This window comes from Stegostoma tigrinum, chromosome 11 (assembly GCF_030684315.1).
Source record: "Stegostoma tigrinum isolate sSteTig4 chromosome 11, sSteTig4.hap1, whole genome shotgun sequence".
NCBI classification, from domain to species: Eukaryota; Metazoa; Chordata; class Chondrichthyes; order Orectolobiformes; family Stegostomatidae; genus Stegostoma; species Stegostoma tigrinum.
Genome location: NC_081364.1, coordinates 80,057,005 through 80,084,925, shown reverse-complemented (window position 1 = coordinate 80,084,925; position 27,921 = coordinate 80,057,005). Strand labels below are relative to the sequence as shown.

The window sequence follows — 27,921 nt, the reverse complement described above, 5'->3', positions numbered from 1 at the left end:
GTTGCTGGAAAAGCTCAGCAGGTCTGGCAGCATCTGTGAGGGTAAAAAGACAGAGTTAACGTTTCGGGTGCAATGCCCATTCCTCAGAGCGACTTATTAAAACCCCAGGATCGCTAATGTAACAATCTTTCTCATCCAGTTCTCAGTCTCATTTGTCTCAAAATGCAACATTGTCATGACGATCATTAGCTTCTCACAATGACAACACAAAGCACTGCGCATGCTCCAGATCACAATGGAGTCTGGGTGATTGATGTCAGTGCGCACCAATAGGAGCACAGGACTGCCGTGCATGTCCGGACGGACGTCTCAGCCCTCATAACCAATCGGAGTGAAGCGGGGCCGGGATCTGTGCTAACCACATCACCAGTGCTGGGTCGCTGAGATAATAGGAACTGCAGATGCTGGAGAATTCTGGATAACAAGGTACAGAGGTGGATGAACACACCAGGTGAAGTAGCAGCAGTGGAGCAGAAAAGCTGACGCTTCGGGCCTGGACCCTTCGCTGAGACCAAGATTTGTGTGATTGAGGTAAGAGCAGGACACGGTAAAGAAAGCAAAACGGCAGAAAGCGGGAGCGAAGCAATATTCGTATGGGCTTGGAATTTGTACAAAGACTTAGAGCATGTTGGAAAACACACACATTTGAAACTCCCAGAATCAGGTTTGCAGACAACAAATCAATGCCTCAAATGGCGAAAGGCCTGTGTGACCGCCACCATCTTTATTGGGGGGGGCAATGATCCGCGGGGCGCATGCGCGGCAGCTTTGAAATTTTGAAAGGGCAGAGGTGAATCTGTGCGCATGCGCATCCGCCTCTGGCTGAAAGTGAGAGAACAAGGTGTGGAGCTGGAGGAGCACAGCAGGACAGGCAGCATCAGAGGAGCAGGAAAGCTGACCTTTTCAGGCCTACACCCTTTAGAAATGGGGGAGGGGAAGGCGATACTGAAATAAATAGGGAGAGAGGGGGGAGGCAGATAGAAGATGGATCGAGGTGAAGAGAGGTGGAGAGAAGATGGACAAGTTTAAAGAAGTGGGGATGGAGCAGGGAGAGGTGAGTGAAGCTGGGGAGGAGATCGGTCAGCCCAGGGAGGACAGACAGGTCAAGGGGGTGGGATGAGGTTTGCAGGTAGGAAATAAGGGTGCAGCTTGAGATGGCAGGAGGGGATAGGTGAGAGGAAGAACAAGTTGGGGAGGTGGGAATGAGCTGTGCTGGTTTTGCAATGTGGTTGGGGGAGGGGAGATTTTGAAGCTTGTGAAGTCCACATTGATAGCATTGGGCTGCAGGGTTCCCAAGTGGAATATGAGTTGCTGATCCTGCAAACTTTGGGTGACATCATTGTGGCACTGCAGGAGGCCCAGGATGGACACGTTGGTGGAATGGGACGGGGAGTTGAAATGGTAGTTGACTGGGAGGTGCACTTGTTTATTGCGACCTGAGTGTAGGTGTTCTGTAAAGTGGCCCCCAAGCCTCCGTGATGTGGAGGAGGTCACAATGAGTACAGTGGATGCAAGATACCACATTAACACCTGCATTCCCCATACAGAGGGCTTAAAAGCCCTACGCTATTCCCTGTCCGGCAGGTCTGACCAGTTTCCCTCTACTGACCCCATTATGCGCTTAGGTGAACTCGTCCTCACCCTCAACAACTTCTCTTTCAACTCCTCCCACCTCCTGCAAACCAAGGGTGTGGCCATGGGTACCTGCATGGGCCCAAACTATACCTGCCTCTTTGTTAGAACAATCGCTCTTCCATACCTACACTGGCCCAGAACCCCACCTCTTCCTCTGGTACACGGATGACTGTATCGGTGCTGCCTCGTGCTCCCACGAGGAGCTCGAACAGTTCATCCACTTCACCAACACCTACCACCCCAACCTTAAGTTCACCTGGACCATCGCTGACACCTTTCCCACCTTCCTGGACGTCTGTTTCCATCTTGGGCACCGTCTAGAAACCAATATCCATTTCAAGCCCACTGACTCCCTCAGCTACCTAGAATACACCTCCTCCCTCCCACCCACCGTCCTGCAAAAATGCCATCTCCTATTCCCAAATCCTTCACTTCTGCATCTGCTCCCAGGATTCCACTCCCTGTAAATCTCAGATGCCCTTGTTTACCCCCCACCCCTGACACAGTGGTCGAGAACACACTTGACTGTGTCTACTGCATTTCCCACAACTCCTCCGTTTCACCCCGTCCCTGCAATAACAACCGAAAAAGAATTCCCCTCATCTTCACATACCACTCCACCAATCTCTGGATCCAACGCGTCATCCTCTGACACTTCCGCCGTCAGCAATCCGACCTCACCTTCAAAGACACTTTCCCCTCCCCACCCTTGTCTGCTTTCCAGAGGGACCACTCTCTCCGTGACTCCCTTGTCCGCTCCCCACTCCCCTCCAGCCCCACCACACCTGGCACTCTTCCCTGCAATTGTAGGAAGTGCTGCACCTGCCCCCACACTGCCTCCCTCACCTCCAGCCCAGGCCCCAAGAATACTTTTCACGACAAGCAGATGTTCATCTCCACACCTGCTAATGTGGTATACTGCATCCCCTGTACACGTTGTGGCCTCCTCTACATCGGGGAAACCAAGTGGAGACTTGGGGACCACTTTGCAGAACACCTATGCTCGGTTCGCACTAAACAACTGCACTTCCCAGTCGCGAACCATTTCAACTCCCCGTCCCATTCCTCAGATGTCATGTCCATCCTGGGCCTCCTGCAGTGCCACAATGATGCCACCCGATGGTTGCAGGAACAGCAACTCATGTTCTGCCTGGGAACCCTGCAGCCCAATGGAGTCAATGTGGATTTCACAAGCTTCAAAATCTCCCCTCCCCCAACTGCATCCCAAAACTAGCCCAGCTTATCCCGACCTTCCTAACCTGTTCTTCCTCTCTCGTATCCCCTCCTCCCACCTTAAGCTGCATCCCCATTTCCTGCCTACTAACCTCATCCCACCCCCTTGACCTGATCGACCTCCCTACCTCCCCACCTACAGTCACCTTTACCTGCTGCATGCCCACCTCTTTGACTTGTCTGTCTTCTCTCTCCATCTTCAATCTGTCTCCCCCTCTCTCCCGATTTAGTTCAGAATCCTCTTCCCCTCCCCCATTTCTGATGAAGGGTCTAGGCCCAAAACGTCACCTATCCTGCTCCTAAGATGTTCCTTGGCCTGCTGTGTTCATCCAGCTCCACACCTTGTTATCTCGGATTCTCCAGCATCTGCAGTTGCCATTATCTCTTATCCAAATGTTTGTTTCTTCTGGATTTCTTTCCCAGAGTGTGGGATAATAGCAGCTCGCACTGCTCTGACTCACTTCTGTGCTCCCTGATCACCTTTGTTGGTGTCCGTCTCGAATGATGGATATATTTGATCTCTGTCGTATTTTACTGTTACTTCCTTGTACTTTTTTTGTTTTGTAAAGAAATTTTCCACTGGTGCCCACCCCCTCACCCTTTGCTGCTCTCTTGCCAGGTTAATTTTTGAACGGCTTTGTTCACAGTCAGGAAATATTTTCCCAGAAAGAGAGTGCATTTTTCTTCCACTTCAGACCACCAAATTCTACAACATTTTTATTCTGTCATTCATTTTGCACTTCTGTAACATTTACTCTGTTTCTCCTTCCACAGATACCAGCGATCGTTGCCAAAGCCTTGTTGCCTGTGGAGAAGGTGATGTTTAACTTTCGTGTCCTACTGCAGCTCATATGATGAAGGTGCTCCCACAATGCGGTCATTTGAGAAGTTACAGATCATTCATCTAGCGACACTGAAGAGCTGATGGTGTATGTCCAAATCAACAAACAATTTGTATTTTTATCATGTTTCATAATTTCACAGAAATATTATCAAGAAACATTTGACGTAAGGCCATAATAGGTCAGGTGATCAAAAAGTGGACAAATTTGCAGGCTTTCCTGACTATCTTAAAGGAGGAGAGCAAACCTGAGAGGTTTATCATGGGAATTCCAGACCGTGTTGTCTGGCAACTGTAGAAACTGCATCACTGTTGGAGGCTATGATTAAACACACTGTTGGAGTCTGAAACTAAATGAGTTGTCGAAGTCTTGAAGGTTGTGTGGTGTCGGGAGATAGGGCTCATCACAGCCAGGAATTAAATCAAGGATCAGAATTTTAAATTTTTGCTTTATAAATAGGAGCCTTTGTGGGTCAGGGAGCACAGCAGTGATGGTGAACAGGTCTTGGTACAAGTGAACTTGTGTGCAGCAGAATTTCAGGTATTCTTGAGGTTACAGGGACGTTGAATGTGGGAGGCCGACTAAGTGAGTTTGGATAGTTACGTCTAGAGGTAACACAGGAATAGATGAGCTGAAACTGAGGTGTCACTGTCGGGTCATTGTCACTGAAGTGGAACTAAGTGGTTTTTGTGCAGGGCTCTGCTGTTTACCCTCACCTCACCTCAGGAATTCAGCAGTTTGTGAATTTGTGGATCAAGTCTGTAATAAGATCAGGAACTGAGTGCCTGCTGTGACTGAAACTGGGTGTCACTGAGCAGGTTACGGCTGAGTAAGTGCTGCTAAATAGCACTGTTTACAACACCTTTCATCACTTTACTGATGATAGAGAGTAGACTGCTTGAGAGGAAATTGTTCGGGTTGGATTTGCTGTGTTTTTGTGCTGAACAGACCTGGGCAGTTTTCCAAATTCAGTTGATGCCAGTGCTGTAGCAGCACTGAAACAGTTTGGCTTGGTGGCTAGCAAGCTGTAGAGCACTAGTCATTGGTACTATTGCCAGGGTCCGTAACCTTTGCACTCTTCTTTCATTTAATAATATCATTTTAAATGAATCAAATTAGATGAAAACTCACATCTGTGCTATTGGGGGCCTCTGGAGAAGGCTGAGAGTTATCATCTAATTGGCACTTCTGGCTGAATATTCCTGCAAATGCAGCAGTCTTGTCTTGTGCGTGGATAGATTGGGGTCCTCTGTCAGTAAGGATGGGGATTTTTGGCATGCTTCCTCCAGTGAGTTGTTTAATTGGCCATCACCATTCACAACTGGGTGTGGCAGAACTGTAAGGCTTACATCTGATCTATTGGTTATGGGGTGGCTTAGCTCTAATTCTTGCTGCTTATGCTATTTGGCATGCAGATAATCCTGTTTGGTAGTTTTACCAGGTTGGCACCTTATTTTTAGGTGTGCCTGATGCTGCTGTTGGCATGCTCTCCAATACTATCCATTCAACCAGTGTTGGTCCCCCGGATCAACGGCAATGGCTGACTGTAGGATATGCTGGACCATGAGGTTACAGATTGTGCTGGAGAACTCCTGCTACTGCTGAAGTCTCTCAAAGCCTCATAGATATCTGGTTTTGAGTTCCTGTGTCTGTTCCAAGTCTGTCCCTTTTCGCCGAAGTTAGTGTCACCCAACGCAGTGGAGGGTATTCTCAAGTTTAAGATGAGGCTTTGGCTCCACAGGACTGTGCGGTGGATGCTGTTACCAATCCTGTCATAAATGCTTCTGCAGCTCGGAAATTGGTGATGATGAGATCAGCTATGCTTTCCCCGTTTGGTGCGTCACCACCTGCTGCAGTCCCAGCCAGGCAGCTTTGTCCTTCAGGACCCGACCAGTCTGATTGGTAATCCTCCTGCAAACTACTCCTGAAGGTGGACATTGAGTACATTTAGTGCCATTCACACTTGCAGTGCTTCCTCCAAGAGCTGTTCAACATGATGGAGTTTTTTGTTTATTAAAATTCACTCTTGGGATGTGGAAGTCACTGGCTGGACCAGCGTTTATTACCTGGAAGGCAGTTAAGAGTCAACCACATCACTCTGGGTTTGGAGGCACATGTCATCCAGACCAGGTAAGGATGGCACATTTCCCGAAAGGACATAAGTATTCCAGATAGGTCTTTCCTGATAATTGGCAATGGTTTCATGGTCATCATTAGAATCTTAGTTCCAGATCATTATTTAATTCATGTTTCACCATCTGCCATGGCAGGATTTGAACCCAGGTCCCCAGAATGTTATCTGGGTCTCTGGATTAATAATCTAGCGATAATACTACTACTGATTTATCAACCGAGGGAGGATGAGACATGGTAATCAGCGGCAGCCATGAGATTTCCAGGTGTCAGAGTCAATGTCGAGCACTCCCAGGTCAAATAATCTGGTCAGAATAGCACTGTGCTGCCACATCTGCTGGGACAGGGCTTCACTAAGGACAGTGATAGTGATGTGTGTCATTGTTTGCAAGGTATGTTTCCATGAGTCTGACACTGTTTCTTGACTCGTCTTTGAGTCGGCTCTCCAAATTTTGACCCTATCCCCCCAGACATTAGTAAGCAGGAGTTTGGGGGGCTGAAAGGGCTGATTCTGCTGTTGTCTTTCCTAGTTCCCTGGTAGATGCCAAGTGGGCCACCCAGCTTCTTCCTTTGTTGAAACTTTGTAGTGATTTGCAACTGAGTGGCTTGCTGAGGTTGGCAAATTTCTTTCCCTGAAGGACATTAGATTTTTTTTTCTCTCTCTGTCATCAGCAATCGTTCCATGGCAACCAGTTGATTCTTCCAGTTTTTTTTTATTGAATTCAAATTCCACCATCTACTGAGTTAGGATTCGAACCTGGACTTCTGTGGTACATTTCAACATTCTGGATAAAAGTTAAAGTCATCAGGTTTGTTCACTCATTTTTAAATATCACTAACACAGGCATTCTTTGCAAAACACTGCCCATCATCCAGTCTCCTCCATCCTCCCCTCCAACAGCAAGTGAGGGAGACACGTGGAGTTTATATGTCACTAAGATTGAGACAATCCAATCAGCTGCCTCTGCTGCTTCCCTCTCTTCCACAAGCCCACCAAACCAAATTGCCTGGCATGTTGCTCCTCGTTTTAGGCTTAAACTTGCATCTTTTTCCAGTCTCATGTCAAGCCTTATCAAAGCTCATCTTAACCCTTTGTCCTATTCTCGCTAAACTCGCTATTCCAACTCTTATTTCTCCTCCTGCTCCTCCTCCTTGCCTCTCCCCCATGCCAATTCACAGATATTGTTAGTTGTTCTGTCTGTTTCTTTTTTCTGGTTATGTCCTTCTCGCCCATTCTGTTTAAAACCAATGTTCAACCTCACCGTCATTGGAAGATCCTACTCCATCTCTCTTTCCTGTCTGAAATCCATGTAGTCCATGTCCCCCAAGGATCTATCCTTGGCCCATGCTGTTTCTCACCAACATACTGCCAGGAAGTGAGATCTTCCACAAGCACTGTGTTAACTTTCACATGTATACTACAGTGTTCAGATCTAACTCGCCTCCATCGCTTTGCTCCACTGTTACTCAATTATGAAACTGCTTATCATGTTCCCACTACTTGATTAGCTGAAATTTCCTCCAATAACACTGTGATAGTTAAACCCATTGCCTTCACTTATTATTACAAATTACTTTTCCTTACTACTGTACTGAATCTACCCCTCTTGCTGGGAACTGTCTGAGGCTGAACTGCACCCTTCTCAATAATGCTCTCATATCTGGTCTCAAGATGAACATCTTACCATACATCTTCTCAATCGGAAATATCAGAAATTTCCATCTCTAAAATGCTCCTTCTCTCCACCTCACTCCAGCTCATTTGAGACTGAAACCCCTTACCCACGTCTATTTTGCCTTAAGCTTGACAATTCCAAAAGAGAACCCTCTCTTCTCTGCCTTATCAAGAATCTGCTCCCACGATAAGAAATATTCCCTCAGCATTTATCCTCCAACTCCCTTGAGAATCCTGTATTGTTAATAAGATCATCTCTCATTCTTCAAAAAAATCTAGTTAAGTCTATTCCAGACCTGTTTAGTCTTAGCTTAAAACATAATCCCTCCAAACCAATGATCATCTTAGTTCATCTTCTTTGAAATGCCTCCAGTGAAGTGATATACTTGCTCAAATAAGTGGACCAAAAAAAGCTGCTTCCATTCCTCCAGATGTGGTCTTGCCAGCAAGTTGTACGTTTTGTCCTGAGACATGTATTCCAAACTCTTATACTACAAACACCTTGACATAAGGGATAACATCCCATGACCCTTCCCAATTACCTGTTGCAACTGTGTGCTCGCTTCATGCTTCCTGCACAATTATTCCTGAATCCCTTTTCGTGTTGCAGTTTTCCACAGTTTTTACCTTTTTAAATAACACTGTTCTTTGGTCATCTCCTCAAAAATAAACAACCTCACGTTTTCCCATATTATACTCCATTTGCCGACTTGTCGCCCATTTATCAATGTCTCTCCATAAACTCTAACCCTCGTGGAACTTGACCGTTATTCCTTTTTATGAGATCCTCCCTCATTCTTCTCATCTTTTTGTTGGGAGCACTGGGCAACATGACACATACGTAATTGCTGCTTTTTTAAGGGGCGTTTTTTTTCAAATGACTGGGAGAAGCTTACTGCCCATTTCTCAGAATCGAGACAACTTGTTCATCAAGTTGCATTGGGCCGGAAAAGCAAATGTCTCATTGTGGCAGTGCAGCAGCACAGAAGGAAAGAAAAGGAAGCAAATCCTGCTGCCTGCATCTCACTAACTCTCTTGGCCATTCTTTGCCATGTGTCAAACACCTGTTGTTCTCTTCAGTGACGTGAAGTCCCAAGGTGGAAATTCCTAGAAACCCAAATAGATTTCCCCCGAATCAACTGTTGACCTCCACAAGGAATAATGTGCAGCAGGAACAATGCACAGTTATCCTCGGCCAGGAGGAGGGGATGTTGTGGATTTCTACTCGGACTGTCAGTGATGGATTTTATGAATTTGTGTTACAGGATATTACAAGTGGACTTTCAGGTGGGAAGCTCAATAATTGTAACACCAAACTCTGACAGAATTACTCAATTCATCAGGACCTGGATATTCACATTGTGTGTGAGTATTGTGTTCCTGGTCATTCCCATTTGCCATGTAAAATTTCTCTCATTACTCCATTCTCTCAATAGATCTTCCCTACGACTTTCAATATATGTCCTGTAGTCCTTTTTTATGGCCAGTTGAGTGTATGTTTTACCATCCTAATGTTTATTTTTTGTAAACACCTCCTATCAACGGTCCCCTCAAAATCCTTTGTTACAATGAGATCAATCTTAGTTTCCCCAAGCACCTGATTCCCCAATGACAGTTTGTTTGCTGTGTGTAAGGCACTCATCCGGATTGTGTTGGAACATTTTCCACTTTCCTGCATGAGCACAGCCCCAACAATATTAAAGAAAGGTAACATCCTCCAGGTGAAGCAGTGTCAGAGTGATGTCCCATCCACCACATTCAACATTCCCCTCTCCACCACCGAGGGAAAGTGGCATCACTGTGCCTAAGGTAAAGTCACCATTGTCCTACCTGACCATAGGGCTGGTTTAACCTGAAGATTACCATACCCCAGGCGAGGGGAGAGGTTGAGAAGGAGAGTCCATCTATTGTAGATGGATATTCTCACTATGTACCAGCAATGTCTAAGTCACATGAAATTATAATTTAAAAAAACCCCAACCATGCAACTAAAAACACTCTCCCTACAAATCATTCTGTAAAATCTCCTCTGCCCCCTATCAGGGACCCTCCCGTCCTTCACAGTGTGTGGGGGATCTTTGGTTTGCACAGACTCAGCTTGTCTCTGTTCCTGTCTGTGATGTCATCATGCTGTGACAATGGCACTGAACCTCACTGTCTGTGAGGGTGGTAGGCACAGAGATCCTCATAGCGTTTAAGGCATATTTAGATACACACTTGTGATGCCAATGCAGACAGGTCACTGGGCCAAGTGCTGGGAAATGAGATTAGAGTAGTTAGGTAGTGCTTTTTAACCGGCACAGGTTGGATGGGCCACAGAGCCGTTTTCTGTACTGTAGACCTCTGAGACACTTCACATAGGAAGATGCCCAGCAATATTTCAAGCCAATTCAGAAAATGAGATATCAGAATAAATGACTCATGATCGGTCAGTGTTTTGGGGAGAAAAGTGAGGTATAGATGTAAAGCGGTTTACCTTGCAATTCTTGGGCCTGAAGCCCAGGAAATTGAAAGTGCCGCCATCAAGTGGATGAATAAAAATAAGGATTGCATTAGAGGAAAGAAATATCGTTCTTGTATCATCCATTTGTGAGGCTCGACGATATTAGAGACAGGAAGGGTTCTGAGACTGGAGAAGACGACAAAAATAGAGAAAAGTGAGCATGGAGGAGATTACAGAAATGGGCAAGATTGTGAGGCTGGAGGAGACTCCAGACAAAGTAAGGTTTGTGAGGCTAAAGACAATTATTGAGCTAAAGTTGTTTGTGGGCTGGAGGAGGTTAGAGATAAGGTGGTTTGTGAGACTGGAGGAATCTGAATAGATGGTGAGTTATGAGCCTAGAGGTGGATTCCAAGGATAGGCAGTTCGTGAGGCTGGAGAGGGATTCCAGAGATGTGAAGGGTGTTGAGGCTCGAGGGTGATGCCTGCAGTAATGGAGGTAGTGAGGCTAGAGGGCATGATCGGGTGGGTAGTGAGGTTTGAGGTATGATTCCTGCAATAGAGAGGCTGGTGAGGCTCCAGGGCGGATTATCATCCAAACAGCACAGTGGTGTACTTACAGCACATGGAGTGCAGCAGTAATAGAAAGTACCACTTTCTCCAAATCCAATAAAATTGGCAATCAATATTAGTCTGTGCAGCAAAGACCACATCCCATAAGTCAATTAAAATTATGGTGGGTCTCTGGTTTGGAGAGAGCTAACAGAAGCTGAGATAATTCTCCATTGTAGCAATGTTTGGTAACCGTAGAATACAACATTCAGCTACTTGGCAAATAATGCAGGGTGAAAATGTGAAGATTGTTTGTTTGACTCAGCAAGTTCCCAGGTTCTGGAACAGTGAATGGCAGCTGGATGCAGATTTAGCAGTTATTCTCAAAACAGAGTTGGGATTTAACTTTTCAAGGAATGCTGGACAAATGGCAGGGGAATTAGGTCAGATTTGCAGCACCTCCCAGAGTGAGAGTGAAGCCTTTGACAGGGTTTCACGTGGTCGACTGATGAGTAACGTTTGATCACATGTGATTCAGGAAGAGCTCGCTAATTGGAGGCAAAATTGGCTTAGTTGTAGGAGAGAATGTGGTGCTGGAGGATTTTTCAGAGTGGAGTTCTGTGACCAGCGTGTTCCACAGCATTTGGTGCAGGGTCCACTTTTGTTTCTCGTTCAGGTTAATGATTTGGATGAGAATTTAAGGGACAAGATTAGTAAGTTTGCAGATGATACTTGAATTAGTGGTTAGTGAAGGTTATCTAAGATGACAGCGATATCTTGATCAGTTACCTCAATGGGTTGAGGAGTGGAAGATGAAGTTTAATTTGAATAAATGTGAGATATTGTATTTTGGTAAAATGAAAAGGGTAGGACTTGCACAATTGATGGTTGCACCCAGGGTAGTGTTGTGGAACAGAGAGATGCTGAGATTCAAGTGCATAATTCTTTGAAGTTTATGTAGACAAGTAGACAGAGTGATTAATAAGTTGTTTAGCACACTTGCTTTCATTGCACAGACCTTTGAGTCTCAGAGTTGGGATGTTATGTTGAGGTTGTATAGGACATTGTTCAGGCTTCATGTGAGGTATTGTGTGCAGCTCTGGTCGCCCTGTTACAGGTAGGACATTATTGAACTGAAGACTATTCAGAATAGACTTGCTGGGATGTTGCCAGGAATGGAGGGCTTGATTATCAAATAGACGGCCAAAGCTAGGACTTTTCTCACTGGAGCATAACGGGTTAAGGAGTGATCTTAGAGGTTCATGAGGGCACAGATTATGCAAATAGCAAGGGTTTATTCCTAAGGTTGAATGATTTCAAGACAAAGGGACATGTGTGTAAGGCGAGAGGAGAAAGACATATTTAAGAAGGCATGAGGGATATTTTTATTCTTACGGATGTGTGGAACGAACTTTCAAGAGGTGGCAGATACAGGTACAGTCACATTGTTTAAAAGACACTTGAATAAAGACATAGATAAGAAAGGTTTAGAGGAGTATGTGCCAGATGCAGGCAGATGTGATCAGTTTAAATATAAAACTTATTTATTTAATATACACTTCAAAATTCTAAATTGGAGTAAGGCCAACTTTGACATTATTGGGCACGAACTTGCAAAAGATGATCGGGAGAGGTGATGTGTAGGTCAAGGAATGCTTGGAAAGTGGGAGGCCTTCAAAACTAAAATAAGGAGAGCCCAGACACCGTATGTTCCTGTTCATGTGAAGGGCAAGGCTGATAAATGTAGGGGATACTGGCTGACTGAAGAAATTGAGGCTGTGGTCAAGAAAAAGCAGTGCATGTCAGGTAGTGACAGCAGGAACTGGGTCAATCCCTCGAAGTATCGGGGCAGCAGGAGTATACTCACGGGAAATGAGGACGGCAAAAAGGAGACATGAGCTATCTTTGGCAAATCGCGTTAAGGGGAATCCCAAGAGATTCTGAAACTTCATTTGGGACAAAAAAGCAACAAGGGAGAAAATAGGGCCCCTTTAAAAATCAACAAGGCTGTCTGTGTGGAACTGCAGGCTGAGATAGTAAATGAGTATTTCACATTAGTATTTACTGCTGACAAGGATATGGAAGTGAGAGAACTTGGAAACATAAATAATGAGTCGTGAAAATTGTCCATATTACAGAGATCTAGGTGCTAGATGTCTTAAATGCAGAAAGGTGGATAGGTTCCTGGCACCTGATCAGGTGTTACCCACAAAATCTCAGAGAAGCTAGGGAAGTAATTGCTGGCCCCTTGCTGAGGTATTTGTATCACTGACACTAGTGAAGTGCCAGAAGGCCGGGTGGCTAATGTGGTGCCATTCTTTAAGGAAAAGCCAGAGGACCATCGACCGTTGAGCCTGACGTCAGTGGTCGGTAAATTGTTGGAGGGGACTCTGAGGGACAGGATTTGCATGTGCTTAGAGAAGCAAAGACTGATTAGGGATAGTCAACATGGCTTCGTGAGTAGGAAATCTTGACTCACTAACTTGATTGAGTTTTTTGAAGAAGTGACAAAGAAGATTGAAGAAGGCAAAGCAGTGAACACTGTCTATTATGGACTTCAGCAAGGCATTCACCCAAGCTCCACATGGTAGACTGGCTGGCAAGATTAGATCAAATGGGATCCAGGGTGAGTTAGCTATTTGAAACAAAATTGGCATGAAGGTAGGAAACAGGATCATGGTGGGGCGGGGGGGCGGTGGTGGTTTTCAGTCTAGAGGACGGTGAACAGCAGTGTGCTGCAAGGATTGGTGTTGGGTCCACTTTTTTTTATCATTGATACAAATCATGTGGAATGAATATTGGAGGAATGGTTAGTAAGTTTGCAGATGACAATAAAATTGTTGGTGTAGTAGACAGCAAAAGAGTTTACCTCCAAGTACAATGGGAACGTAATCACATGGGTTGATGACCCGAGGAGTGATAGAAATGAGTTTAGCTCAGATAAATGTGAGCGATTGCATTATGGTAATGAAAATCAGGGCAGGACTTTAAACAGTTAATGATGAGGCCCTGGGGGCTGTTAGACAACAGATACTCCTTGGGGTGCAGGTGCACAGTTCCTTGAAGGTGGATTGTAGGTTCAGAAGGTAGGGAAGATGATATTTGCTATGCTTGCATTTATTGGTCAGTGCATTGAGTGTAGGAGTTGGGAGGTCATGTTATAGGCTGAACAAGACATTGATTATGCTGCGTTTGGAATACTGTGTTCAGTTCAGATGCCCTGCTTTAGGAATGATGCTGTTAAACTTGGCAGGGTGCAGAAAAGATTTACATGGATGTTGCAAGAGGTGGAAGTTTTGAGCTGTAGGGAGAGGTTGAATATGCTGGGGCGGTTTTTCCTGGAGCATTGAAGGCTGAGGGGTGACCTTTATAGAGGTTAATAAAATGATGGTGGGCGTAGGGTGAATGGCCAAGATTGTTTCTCCAGGTTAGGGGAGACTAGAACTAATCACACTGGCTTAAGCTGAGAGGGAAAGACTGAAAAGGGAACCAAAATAACTGCAGGTGCTGAAAATCTGAAAAAAAAACAAAGTTTCTGGAAAAGCTCAGCAGGTTTGGCAGCATCTGTGGAGGAGAGAAGAGTTTTTCGGGTTCTGAGGAAGGGTCACCGGTCCCGAAACGTTAACTTTTTTTTCCCTCCTCCACAGATCCTACCAGGCCTGCTGAGCTTTTCCAGCAAATTTGTGTTTTTTTTAAAAGGGCAAATGGGTGGTGCCTGTGTAGAATGAGCTGCCAGAGGAACTGGTGGAAGCTGGTACAGTTACAACATTTAACAGGTATCTGGATGGGAATGTGAATAGGAAGGGTTTAGAGGATTATGGCTCAAATGTTTGCAAATGGAATGAGATTATTTTGGGATATTTGGTCAGCATGGACAACTGGGATCAAAGGGATTGTTTCGTGCTGTACAACTCTGACTAAGCAGTTTTTTTGTTTTCATTTCAGATATCCACAATTTTCCTGCTGCACTGTTCTTAGCCTTTCAGAGGGATCGAAGGGTTGAGTTACAGATCTATACGATGCCTGTCCTTCCTCCCTGGCTCTCCCACCTATCTCTTTTGGTAGGTTTGTGCAAACATTGACTGGATCCCTTACCTGGAGGATATCTATGAATTGAATTTGTTCGAATGATAATCCAGCATATTCCCCAAGTGTCGCTCCACAAATATCCAGAGAATTTCTCAGTTTCACAATCTGTGTGTTCTTCTGGTTTCTTACTCACTGCACTTAGTTGCTGATTGAAAGTATAGCCTGCAATTGGAGAATTTAAGCAGTTCCACTTCCAGGTCTGACAGTCACTTTGTTTATCAGAACCCAATTTTATCAGGATTTTGAATATTGAAGGAAAAAGCAGCACTCATATTGGGGAGAAATACACATTGTCTGTGTGTCAAAGAGTCTGTAAAGATTAATCTGAAATGTCCTAATACCAACGCAGTGACACTGGAGAGAGACTGTGGAAATGTGCAGATTGCAGGAAGGAATTTCTTCATTCATCCCAGCTAGAAACTGACCACCAGAGTCACACTGGAGAGAGACCATTCACCCGCTCTGATTGTGGAATGTGATTCACTCTGTCATCAAACCTGCTTAAACATCAGGGAGTTCATACTGGAGAGAAACCATTTACTTGCTTGGAATGTGGGAAAGCATTCACTCAGACAACTCAACTGCTGATACACGCGCGAATCCACACTGGAGAGAGACTATTGACCTGTTCTGTGTGTATAAAAGGCTTTGCTGACTCGAATTCCCTGCTGATACACCACCGACTTCACTCTGGGGAGAGACCATTCATGAGCTCTGAGTGTAGGAAGGGATTCACTGTCATCCAAACTGGTAACACACCAGCGAGTTCAGAGAACCACAGTTGAAGGACTTTGCTGTCAATCTCACTATCAAATGAACCATGGCTTTGGACTGTTTGAGATGTTACCGATCCCTGCGCAAGTAGGGGTGCTGGTATTGTGAATAAAATGTTAGTAACAGTTGTGTAAGGTAGAGCTTGGAAATAGTCACGTTGTCAAGACACATCGACACATTCACACTGACTGAAGACTATCCACCCGCACAGTATGTGAAATGGGATTTCCTGGTTCATCAGGACCGGTTAACTACCAGCAAATTTCTGAATGAGTTGACTGGTTTGAATATAGCTAACAGCAGAATCAAAAACCATGTGTTTTGGGCTTGTTTCTGGAGATCATAGAATCCCTCCAGTGTGGAAGCAGACCAGTTTAGCCCATCAAGTCCACACTGAACTTACGAGGAGTGTCTTACCCAGACCCTGTCTGCGTGAGTTTCCTCCAGGTGCTCCGGTTTCCTCCCACAGTCCAAAAATGTGCAAATTTGGTAGATTGACAATGCTAGATTGCCCACAGTGTCTTGTGTGCAATATCAGGGATAGGATAGTGTGTGAGAATGGGTGGGATGCTCTTTGGAGGGTTGGTATGGACTGAATGGCCATCGTCCACACTGTAGGAATTCTGTGATGATCTCGATGGCCCTTTATTTGTTCGTTCTGCCTGAACACCTTTTACAATGACGGATTTTGTTGCTCTCCACAGACACTTGTTTATTGGAAGCAATGTAATCTTCCATTTTGTGCATAAAAATCAAAGGAATTTTTTAAAAATCCAAACAAAGGATTGGGGTGAGTCATGTACTATAATCGCGGATCGCATTTTCCCAATTGGCTATGAAATCTGGTGTCCATTGTGGCTCTGTCTGGGGGTTGGGGTGGGGGGAATGCAATCTCTTTACCTGGTGTCTATAGCAGTGATGGATCTCATGGTGAATACATAAACCAAGACACTGCATGATTTCTAGTATATATTTTCTATTTAGTCTTCTGTCCATCACTCCCTAGAGACTGAGATACCGTTCTCGGGACCTAGGTTTGATTCCATCTGGAAATAAGAATCTGATGATGACCGTGAATCCATTGTCTTTGTTGGAAAAACCTATGTCCTTTTGGGAAGGAAACTGCCATTCTTATCCAGCAATGTCATCATCCCATGAATGATTTTTTTTTAAAATTAATTTTAAAAACTCCTGCAAATGTACCTATCTCTGTCTTAATTTATTTGACAGCTGACAGGTCAAACTGGTTGATGGTCACGTTTGATCAATTAGTGGCCATTTCATGGTTGAAACCATAGCTGTTCTCGTAGGAACAATGCATGTTCTGACATGTTTGAAAACAAAAACCTCATCCCATTTAGGAGCCAGATATCCAAGTTGACCATATCCCGATGCTGCGTACCATGAAAGCGAAATTCTTCACCAGTCTTGTCCACGTGTGTTGCTACTTCAGAGAGCTATGGACTTGAACCTCCCCAAACTCCCGAACACCTTTTGAGAATTTCATCAAACTGACCCCCAATGGCAGGAATGGACAGGGTCAGCTTGGATTGATGATCATAATTCAGGCTTAACAAATCTACTGGATCATTTTGAGGATGTAATTAGTAGTGAGTGTGGCCACCTCTCTGTACTGTAGTGGTACGGATTCCCTGATCCAGATTATGCCCAAATGGCTGACTGACAGTGTCAAAGTCCCTGGACTGATATCAAATGATTCCTTGGACATGGGCATGCTGTGTCAGGATCTCCTGACTGAATCCTGTCTCCCTTGCCCTGACTGGGAACTCCTTCCCTGAGAATTTGAGATGTGACCATTTGTGTCCACAACTGCTGACCAGCCCTTGACTGACTGCTGGTCATAAGTGATAAGCTGCCTGGCGTATGCCTGCAGTAAACAACCAGGCAAGACAGGAGCACTGTGAGACATTAGGTTCCAGTTGAAACATCAAAGTGCAAAAATGCCAGGGAAAAGCAGAGATCTTGTGCCAGGTCCTGAGCAGAACATGTCTCAGGTGCTGAAAAGCATGTAGAGTTCTGACAGCAAGAATGTACTTTGTGGACAGGCAATTCTGCATCTTGATGTAACATTTTGTTTTAACTCTGACTCATTTTGCTAGATCTGCAAACATCTATTGGTTGGCTAATGTGAGAATTGGCTTTCGGCATAATATGCCACTGACTTGGTCATTCGCAGTTGTGTCCCACATCAGTGAGTCAGTAATCTGATGAAACTCACAGGCCTTGACTTGAGAAAAATGAAGCAGCCACATGCACACCTGTTTGGGTGCTCTTGCACTCAATTGAAAAACATACCTCGTTTACGTCATAATCTTTCCTGGCTCACAGTGTTCCCAAAATCTATCGTTCAATACATCCAGGTCATTATCATCAAATTCAAAACTAGTGAATACTTCGATAGCATTTTTTTCTGAAATGCCATTTGTAATGAGGCAGTGTTGGCAGGTGATTTTATTTTACTTTTGATGCCATGTGTGAATATTCAGGGATGGTGTTGGTGGGAAGGTGCAGCATGTACCAGGGATGAGGCACTAACATTCAGAACAAGTGCTGAACATGTAGAAAAGGAGAGATTGACGTTTACCTTGGAACAAGCATATTTAGAGAAAGTTGGGTGAAAGTACTGAGAGAAAGCATTTTAGTGGCACGGTGGCTCGGTGGTTAGCACTGCTGCCTCACAGCACTCGGACCCGGGTTCGATTCCACCCTTGGGTGACTGCCTGTGTGGAGTCTGCACATTCTCCCCGTGTCTGCGTGGTTTTCCTCCTCCAGTCCAAAGATGCAGGTGAGGTGGATTGGCTGTGCTAAATCGCCTGTTGTATTCAGCAAGGGGTATATTAGGAGGGTTATAGGTCTGGCTGGGATGCTGTGAGGTTTGGTGTGGGCTTGTTGGGCTGAAAAGCCTGTTTCCACACTGTAGGAATTCCCTGATATTGGTTCCAGAACATTGAGCATATCCCAGCATATGGTTCTTCAAGGATAGTAGGAACTTCAAATGCTGGAGAATCTGAGACAACAAGGTGTTTCGGCTGAGGATTTTTCAAGTTTTGATCAGTCTGCTTTTAAAATTGGTTTAATAAGACTGCACCATTCCTGGAAACACTGCAATACCAGGCTGACGCATGGAGAGCACAAAGCAAGCTCCTATCCCAACTCACACCTCTAATAATCAGTTTAATATAGGGTCCTTAAGTGAAGGACTTATCAGATATTAAAGCTGATAAGAACAGATACTTTTTCTGTGGTGGTACTGCCACACTCAGACCGTTAAAAACAATCCCAGACGTCACCGTCACTGAGGCCGAGCTTTAGCATGCAAAAAGACGACAAAGTCTGAACACTTGGTATAACAGACACTTGATCTTATTTTCCATCAGCATGACTGTGTGCAAAGACTTGTAAATCACTGCGGACAGTTTTTACTGTTGTTCTAGTACTCCTGGGCTTCTGAACCAGGGCAGACAAGTCAGTTTGCACCAGCACTTTTTCATCACTTTTTTTTTTCTATAAAACTGCTTTGTAGTGAATGTAGATCATCAGAAACGTACCAATCGGATGAGGTAGGGCAGAGCTGACATCACTGACAAGCCTCATCAACCAGCTCCGTGACTAGCAGCGGGTCAGTGAGATTACACCAACAATCGGTAATGAACCGCACACTCAGAGAATGTCCCAGCACAGAGGAAGGTGCTTCAGCTTGTCACTGTCTGCATCAGCTGTCTGTACGGGTAACTTCACCAGTCCCACCCGCCATGGTCTTCCTGATGCCCTGTAAATATCTCATCATTCAACTCTCTCCTGAGGTCCACGAATAATTCTGCTTCCAGTGCCCTCTCAGGCAGTGCACAGCCAGCAGGAACCACTCGCTGAAGATGGTGGGTCTACCTCCCTCGATAAATATGACTCTTTGTTACAAAAAAGGCGAATCACCACCCTCTGCCCTCCAAACCCGTCTGACCCCGTCTGTTTCTTTGGAATGCGTAACTGCCTGCAGTGTCAATGTGCCTGCAGTTGCTAAAAGGGTCTGATTTTTGTGCCATTCTATTCTGTGCACTAAGCAAACTGAACTGTTAGCAATGCAAAAAATGCCTGCCTCTTCCCAAATCACATCAAATACTTGAAACAAATTCTAATTCTGATCAAGTAATATCACTGTCAGGAAGTACTGGATCACAATTATGAACACAATTTCTTAGACTAATCCATCTGACAGGGAATATATGAACTCTGGACCCCAAACCACTCCAACATCCGGAACATCACTCCCCTCCCTTCATTGAAATGAACAGCGTGATGGTGGATATTAAGTTCAGTACATTGAATAAGTCACAAATGGTTTGGCTTTGGCTCCATACATTCCAATTACAATCTGCTAATTTAGAATTGTAAACTAAGATCCACGAGCTGTAGAGATGTAAAGGATGGAAACAGACTGCTTGCTGCAACTTGTCTATTCGAACCAGATATCCTAACTTATTTTAGCCCCATTTGCCAGTATTTGGCCCATATCCCTCTGTCCCCTTCCTATTCATTTCCCAATCCTGATGCTGTTTAAGAGCTGTGACTGTACCACCTCCTCCATACATGTAGAGAATGCTGCATGTAAAACTGTCCCTCAGGACCCTTTCAAATCTTTCGCCTCTCAACTTAAACCCATACTTTCAGGTTTGGATTCCTTTCCCTGAGGAAAAGATATAGCCAATTCATCCCATCCAAGCCCCTCATGATTTTATAAACCTCTGTAAGGTTACGCCTCAGCCTATGATGTTCCAGGGAATCAGTCCCGGCCTATTCGGCCTCCTCTCCCTGTAGCTCAAACCATTCAATCCAAGCACCATCCTTGTAAATCTTTTTTTTTTCTGAAACCTTTCAGTTTAACAACTTTCCTGTAGCAGGGATATTATAACTGAATGCAGTATTCTAAAAGTGGCAATGTTCTGTACATCTGCATGGTAACGTCCAAACTCCGATACTCGATACATTGATCAATAAAAGCAAGCATGCCAAATGCCTTCTTCGCCACCCTGTCTAACTGAGACTCCGCTTTCAAGGAACTATGCATCTGCACCCCAATGGCTCTGTTTGGTGACACTCCCCAAGGCCCTACCATTAACTTATAAGTTATGCCCTAGTTTGCCTTACAAATCGCATCGCCTCACATTTAATTGAACTCTGTCTGCCACTCCTTGGCCCAGTGGCCCATCTGATCAAGGTCCCGTTGTACTCTGAGATAACATTCTTCACGGTCCACAACAACATGAATTTTGGGGCCATCTGCAAACTTACTTACCATCCCTCCTATGCTTCCATCTAAATCATTTATACAAAGTTATGGATAAGCAGTGTCCCAGCACTGATTCTTGTGACACACCACAGGTCACAGGTCTCCAGTCCGATAGACAACACTCTACCATCACTCTGTGCCTCCTGCCTTTAAGCCAGTCTTGGATCCAAACCACTAGCTTCCACGAGATCCCATGTGATCTAACCAGTCTACCATGAGGAACCATTTCAAACACCTTTCCGAAGTGCATCCAAACAATGTTTACCCTCTCTGCCTTCATCAATCTTCTTTGTCACCTCTGCAAAATACTCAATTTAGTGGGTCATGATTTACATCACACCAACACCAGAGTCAGGTGACTGGGAACAGCATGTGAAGCAAAATGTGTACATGGGATAACAAAGCGTGGAGCTGGATGAACACAGCAGGCCAAACAGTCCACAGTCAGCAGCCCCAGAGGAGACAGCCACGCTGAGCTCTGCCGAATTTTTGCCATCGTCCCAGACCTCCCACTGACTGAGGTCAAACGGTTAGTCCTCAATAAGGGGCTCACCATTGTCCCCATTCACCCACACATCCACGAATGGCAGTCACGTTGGGACATTGAGCAGTTTTTCTGCCGCCTTTGCCTCTCCAGCTGTTTTCTCCTCTATCCATCTTTGATCCGCCTCTCCCTCTCTCCCTCTCTTCAGAACCCACTCCCCATCCTCCTTTTCTGATGAAGGGTCTAAGCCGGAAACGTCAGCTTTTGTGCTCCTAAGATGTTGCTTGGCCTACTGTTTTCATCCAGCTCGACACCTTGTTATCTCAGATTCTCCAGCATCTGCAGTTCCTCTTATCTCAAATACAAAACGTGTACATTACTGGTTAAAAATAATGAAATATTTTCATTGTCTTCAACTTTAAAATCAAATGCTGGAGTCTGCAGCTCAAAAGATATCAGAACCAATGGGGTCAGAGGAAACCCACAGTTCAGGAAATGCCCAGGATTCAGGGTGATGTCACTGACCAATTGCCTGTGTGTGATGACATTACCCACTTGAACACAAAGCATTCGGGTCTGCACAAACAGGCGGTGTGCACAAAGGATGTGAGGGTCTGTGGAGTGATTGAAAGGAGATTGATCAGAATGAGTCAGGAACTGAGGGATATTAGTTGTAAGGTCAGGTTGGAGAAACTGAAGTTTTTTTTCTGCTCAAAACAAAGGAGACTGATGATCTTTGATAAAGATGTCTAGGTCTATGATACTCCCAAACATCCCAGATGTCCTCTTTTTTTCAAAAACCGCAACTTCCCCTCCACAGTGATCAAAAATGCCCTCGATCGTGTCTCCCGCATTTCCCGCAACTCATCCCTCACACCCCCTGTTCGCAATAATAACCAAAACAGAATACCCCTCGTCCTCACATACCACCTGAACAACCTCCAAACACAACGCATCTTCGTCCGACATTTCCGCCATCTGCAATCCGACCCCACCACCAAAGACATTTTTCCGTTCCTACCCTCATCTGCTTTCCTGAAGGACCACTCTCTCTGTGACTCCCTTGTCCGCTCCACACTCCGATCCAGCCCCACCACCCCCGGCACTTTTCCCTACAACTGAAGCAAGTGCCATACCTGCCCCTATACCTCCCCTTCACACCCATCCCAGGTCCGAGGAAGACTTTTCACATCAAACAGTTGTTCACCTGCACATCTGTCAATGTTATATACTGTATCCGCTGTTCCCGTTGTGGCCTCCTCTACATCAGGGAAACCAAACGGAGGCTTGGGGACCGCTTTGTGGAACACCTATGCTCTGTTCGCAACAAACAACTACACCTCCCAGTCGTGAGCCATTTCAATTCCCACCCCACACCCCCCAACTCCTCTGACAGCATGTCCATCCTCGGCCTCCTACATTGCCGCAATGATGTCACCTGAAAGATGCAGGAACAGCATCTCATATTTTGCTTGGGAACTCTGCAGCCCAAGGGTATCAATGTGGATTTCACAAGCTTCAAAATCTCCCTTCCCTCGACCAGATGCCAAAACCAGCCCAGCTGGTCCCTGCCTCCCTAACCATTCCTCCCATCTCAGGCCCCACCCCCATCCCCTATCCACTATCCTCACCCAACACCCTCCCCGACCTATCCATCCTCCCTGGACTGACCTATCTCCCCCTAACTCCACACCTACAGTCACCTTCACTGGCTCTAACCCCAACTCTTTGACCTGCCTGTCTCCTTTCACCCAATCTTCTCCTTTATCCATCTTCTATCTGCCTCCCTGTCTCCCTATTTATTTCAGATTCCCCTCCCCTATTTTTGAATAAGGGTCCCGACCTGAAACGTCAAACTTTCCTGCTCACCTGAATCTGCTTGGCCTGCTGTGTTCATCCAGCTTCACACCATGTTATCTCGGATGCTTGGAGACTGCTTTGTGGAGCACCTACACTCCCCCATCACTGACCATCCCCCACCCCGACTTCCCACCTACACTAACCTCACCTCTACAAGTCTCATTCCTGCCTCCTCGACCTCTCCGTCTTCCCTCCCACCTGCCCGCTCCTCCCTCTTCACTGACCAACCCCCGTCAAATCTCCCTACCTACACTCACCTACACTGGCTTTATCCCCAACTCCTTGACCTGTCCATCCTCTCTCCACCTGTCTGCTCCAAGATCTACCTTCTATCACTACCTCCCCCTCTCTCCATTTATTTCAGAGCTCTCTTCCCTTCCCTTTTTTCTGAAGAAGGGTCTAGACCGGAAACATCAGCTTTCCTGCTTCTCTGATGCTGCCTGGCCTGCTGTGCTTATCCAACTCCACAGCTTGTTATCTCAGATTCTAGCATCGGCAGTTCCTGCTGCCCCCATCACCATTCATGATGGGTTGCAGCAGGATAGTTGGTCTGTTGACCTTGCAATCATTCCACCCTGACTGTAATGCGTTAGTTCTGCTGTTTGTAATGCAAGCAGTCGAATGCAGTAGCTATAATGGGTTGCCATAAGTTTCAGGTACACATGGTTCTGTCCCCGGCACGTTTGCCTGCACCCGTCACTGAACCATTGATCAGCTTCATGGTAATCATAGACTGAGGGATTATCCGGGACAAAGAGTCACAGATTCTGGTGGAATACAATTCTGCTTCTGCTGCTGCTGTGGTTTCCATCACCACATGGATGCCCAGTTTTGAGCTGCAATAAGTGCAATGTAATGTTCCCCAGTTCAGACTGAGTCCCCATTGCCCTTGTACGCAGTGACCTACTCTATTTTCTGATGTGGGAACACTTCCATTTTAATATTTTCATTCTTCTGACAGTCTCTCCATGGTGTCAAATCTCCAACTTGTCACATTGCTCAAAACCCTTTAACATATTCATCTGAACCTTTTCCTTTCCAGTAGGGACATCTTTGGGTGGCACAGTGGCTCAGTGCTTAACACTGCTGCCTCACAGCCCCTGTGGTGTCGGCTCAATTCTACCCTCAGGTGACTGTCTGTGTGGAGTTTGCATATTCTCCGGTGTTTGCGTGGGTTTCCTCCAGGTGGTCCACTTTCCACCCACAGACCTAAGCTGTGCAGGCTCGGTGAATTGCCCATGCTAAAGTGCCCATTGTGTGGATTAGGTGAGTAACAGGGGGCTGGGTCTGGATGGGGTGCTCTGAGGGTCGGTGTGGATTTGATAGGCTGGAGGACTTGTTTCCACACTGTAGCAAGGTTTTTAAAGTGAATGTTTCTCTCCCTGACCATGATTAAGAGATCTGTAGTGTCAGTGAGGCTAGAGTTATGTAGTTTCAGAACCAAGTAATTTTTTCACCTTGCGCTGTCATTCACTTCTCGGTGTATGGTGATCCATGTTGGACAGGGTGTTTGAGCAACTTTGACACACGTTTTTGGAATTTATTCAAGAACACAAATTGCTGAAGAAACTAAGCAGGCCTGGCAGCATCTGTAGAGTGAAAGCAAAGTTAAGCTGTTGGACCCAGTGATACCTTTTCAAAGCTCCCAGTTTCTGCAGCAATTGTTCATTTTTCAGATTTCCAGCATGCACGGTTCTTTGTTTTGTTGAAAATTCAGTTAGTGCTGATTCATTTCTGGAGAAATTCAGCAGGTCTAGATGCATCTGTGGAGACAAAGAAACAGAGTTAAGGCTTTAAGTCCAGCGAGACCCTTCCTCAGAACTGAACAGGTTCGTAAAATGGCCTTTTTTAATACCTTACCAGAGGTGGAGGAGGGCTAACAGAAAACAGAGGGTGTTGGGGTACGGTGCAAAATACAAATGGGCTTTTAGTTGTGTTGAAAGAGAAGCAGATGTACAATGGGAGTAAATAAAGTTGTGAATGGGGGAGATGGGTGCCCTCCACTGCATGCAATGTTAACAGGACACAAACAAGACAAGGTCACATCGTCTGCGCCATATTGTGTTCATCATATTTCCATTAATAACCCTGAGTGTGTTGAGCATATGTGAACAATCTTATATGTCTGCACATATACGCTGATTAAACAGTGTGTATAAAATCATTTCTCCTCCGTTCCGTTGCAACCTATCGTGTTTTGTTCACCTTGTCAGTCGCCATTCCTTCAGCCAAATTTATTCTGTCTCTTTCTCTGCATTTTATTTTATTCCGTCTATGAAGAAGAAATTGCCTACTGGGCGATATCAAGTTCGTCCTGTCCAGACTGCACAGCCACTGTGCCCTCTTCCTTACTGTTTCTTAATCAATCACATAGATATTGTCTCTGACCCTTTCCTCCCAATAAGCAAAGCAATTGGAAATGTAATGTTTACTTTTGGGCTCAGGCTAAAAAAATTGGTCAGGAAAGGCTGTATAAACTGCAAAAAATTTGTTTGCGACTTTAGAAGCAAATTATTGAAAGTGTTGTGTTAAAGATAAAATGTTGCTTTATTCGGACAGTGAGAGCAAAGTTCAGCGAAACCCACATTTCCTGTCTTTCTCCAGGCTGTTGTGGCCAGAGACAGGGTTTAGATTGGCAGTTGTTGTGATGGAGGAGACTTCAGCGCAGTAACAACCTCTCGATTGGCTCTTAGGAAAGCAGTTGCATGTGATATCGCATGTGGATGACACGGCAGCATCATTGAGCCTGTGCAGAGAAAGCAGCACCTTTCTCCTCTATCTCTATCATTGTGAGAGTAATTGGAGATGGGCACTAAGACCAATAGCAGGCAATGTCAACATCCCACCCAGACCAGGTATTGTTGTTACATTAAAAGTGTCAGAGTGAAAGGGGTTAATGGGAGCTGTTTGTTCAGTGACTCGAATTAATGTCAGTCTCCATGGATACGAACTGTGTCACTGGAGGGTTTTCCTCTTCTATTAATAAGGAGTTTCTTCCAAAGCGCTATCCCGTAGTATCCGTGGCTGTGTCATCCTCAACACGATTGGGATCAGCAGCTGCACAGATGTGGAGAGATCAGAATCTGTGAACAGCAGATTGAGATGTTCCAATTACGGATCAGAATCTCAGAACCACAGACTGGAATGTGACAACAATGTATAAGAATCTGACAGGAATAGATTGGAATGTTCCAACAATGGACAGGAGTTTATCCTTTGGCCTTTACTGGCTTTCGATCGATTGGGCGCTGTTAACATGGCGGATAGAAGCTGTACTGATGATTATTCAGGCGGGTTACTATCCCATCCTCGCGATTGTTGGTGTTCCCGGTAAGTCTCTCTATCTCTGTCCGTTAATTTATTCTGTAAGACTTTGCGACCAGCGACTCAATTTCTAAGCTCTGTATTTGGCAAAGAAGGAAACTATTGTATTCACTTTCAATTACAAACTCGATTCTTATTCGAGGGTTTTTTTCACCTTCACTTACAAACACCCGAGGAGGAAGAAAAGCGTTCATAACCAGCATTGGCCCATTTTGTCCTGAGCTGATTTATATCACAATACTCCCTTTATCACCGATAATATTCCCAGTCTTCACTTCTGCCTTAGTGCTCTTTCTGAATAAACGATAATCTCCCTTCCAGTCACATTTCTCTTCTGGCCACACTTGTAGTTACTAATATTTTGATTGTGTACTTATTCTTATCTCTACCTGGGCCTATGCCAGTTGCAAGGTGAGAAGCCAGTTTGATTCTAAAATGAGGTGCTTATGGCTTTTTGTTAGTGGTTTCAGCATAACCCATCGAAGGCCATCAAATGACAGCTCATTGAACCGTTTAGATTCTAGAACTTTCCAAGTAGCAGTGGTGCCTTGTCCATCATCTCCTAAATGCAGTGCTCCGATGTGTTCACTTGGCGACAGAGGCATCTGTCTTCACCTCACCCCCACTGACCCACTGCTGAGTGGGATACATTAATTCTGTCTCCATAGAAGATGATACAGAAAATCTTCCAGAAATTCTACAGGACAGTGACTGTGAAAATGAGAACCTATGGGAGATTAGTATTCATAAAGGGGAATTACTCAAAACAAATTGAACTGAAGTTTGGTACGTTGCTCTGGTACTTCCCGGAGTACACATGGAGGTGGGAATAGAGCTCGTGAATGAGTGACAGGGCCATACAGCTCTTCAGTCCAACCAGTCCATGTCAGACATAATTCTAAACTATCCCAGTCCCACCTGCCTGGGTTGGCCCATATCTCTCCAACTGTTTCCTGTTCATGAACTTGTCCAAATGTCATTTAAAACTTGTAACTACGAGAAAGGATTATTGATTACCATTCAAAATTCTTCAGATTCAGGAATTGCCAGTTCCTGCAGAACAGAAGTAACTGTTGTAACCCAAATTTAAAAAAAAAACTGGAGTGAGAGGGAAATCAAAATAAAAATAAATTTTGTACAACTTGATGTCTGTTATAAGGAAAATATGAAACCTTTATTGCGGGCTGTAAAAACTAGACACTTGGGAAATCATGATATGACTTAGCAGAGTCAACTTAGATTCAGGAAAGGGAAGTTGTCTTTGGTAAATCTGTGCAGTTAATGTTAATTGAAACATCCAAAAAAATTCAGATATGTGTCCAAATTATTCCCAGAAATGTCTTCCATTGCTACTCCACCATCTTCCCTAAGATTCTATTCCTATTAACTCTAGCCAGTTCCTTCCTCTTGATTTTTTTTTTAGTTTCATCACTCAGTTGAAATCGTGTCACATCCAAATGCAAACAATACATTTAAACTGAAAGAGGGAGCCTTGAGAGATAAAACATGGAGAAAGATTGGAGTATTCATTAACTTGATTTATGTCATGTATGTATGAAAGAGAGAAAGACAGAG

The 27,921-nt window shown here is 44.9% G+C and overlaps 1 long non-coding RNA gene and 1 pseudogene across 2 annotated transcripts; one reads left to right on the top strand and one right to left on the bottom strand.

Annotated features, from left to right (window-relative positions):
* Positions 1-336: 336 nt before the first annotated feature.
* On the top strand, positions 337-16,250 carry LOC132210154 (uncharacterized). 2 transcript variants are annotated; one of them, XR_009446386.1, is made up of 5 exons: positions 337-531; positions 3,643-3,797; positions 6,516-6,652; positions 8,784-8,883; positions 14,456-16,250. It is a non-coding gene; the product is annotated as an uncharacterized LOC132210154 (long non-coding RNA). The 2 variants fall into 2 exon arrangements; XR_009446387.1 differs by lacking the exon at positions 6,516-6,652 and having other exon boundaries at positions 14,456-16,249.
* Positions 16,251-18,471: 2,221 nt separating this feature from the next.
* Positions 18,472-18,672, bottom strand: LOC132210267 (U2 spliceosomal RNA; annotated as a pseudogene).
* Between the last annotated feature and the right edge of the window lie 9,249 nt (positions 18,673-27,921).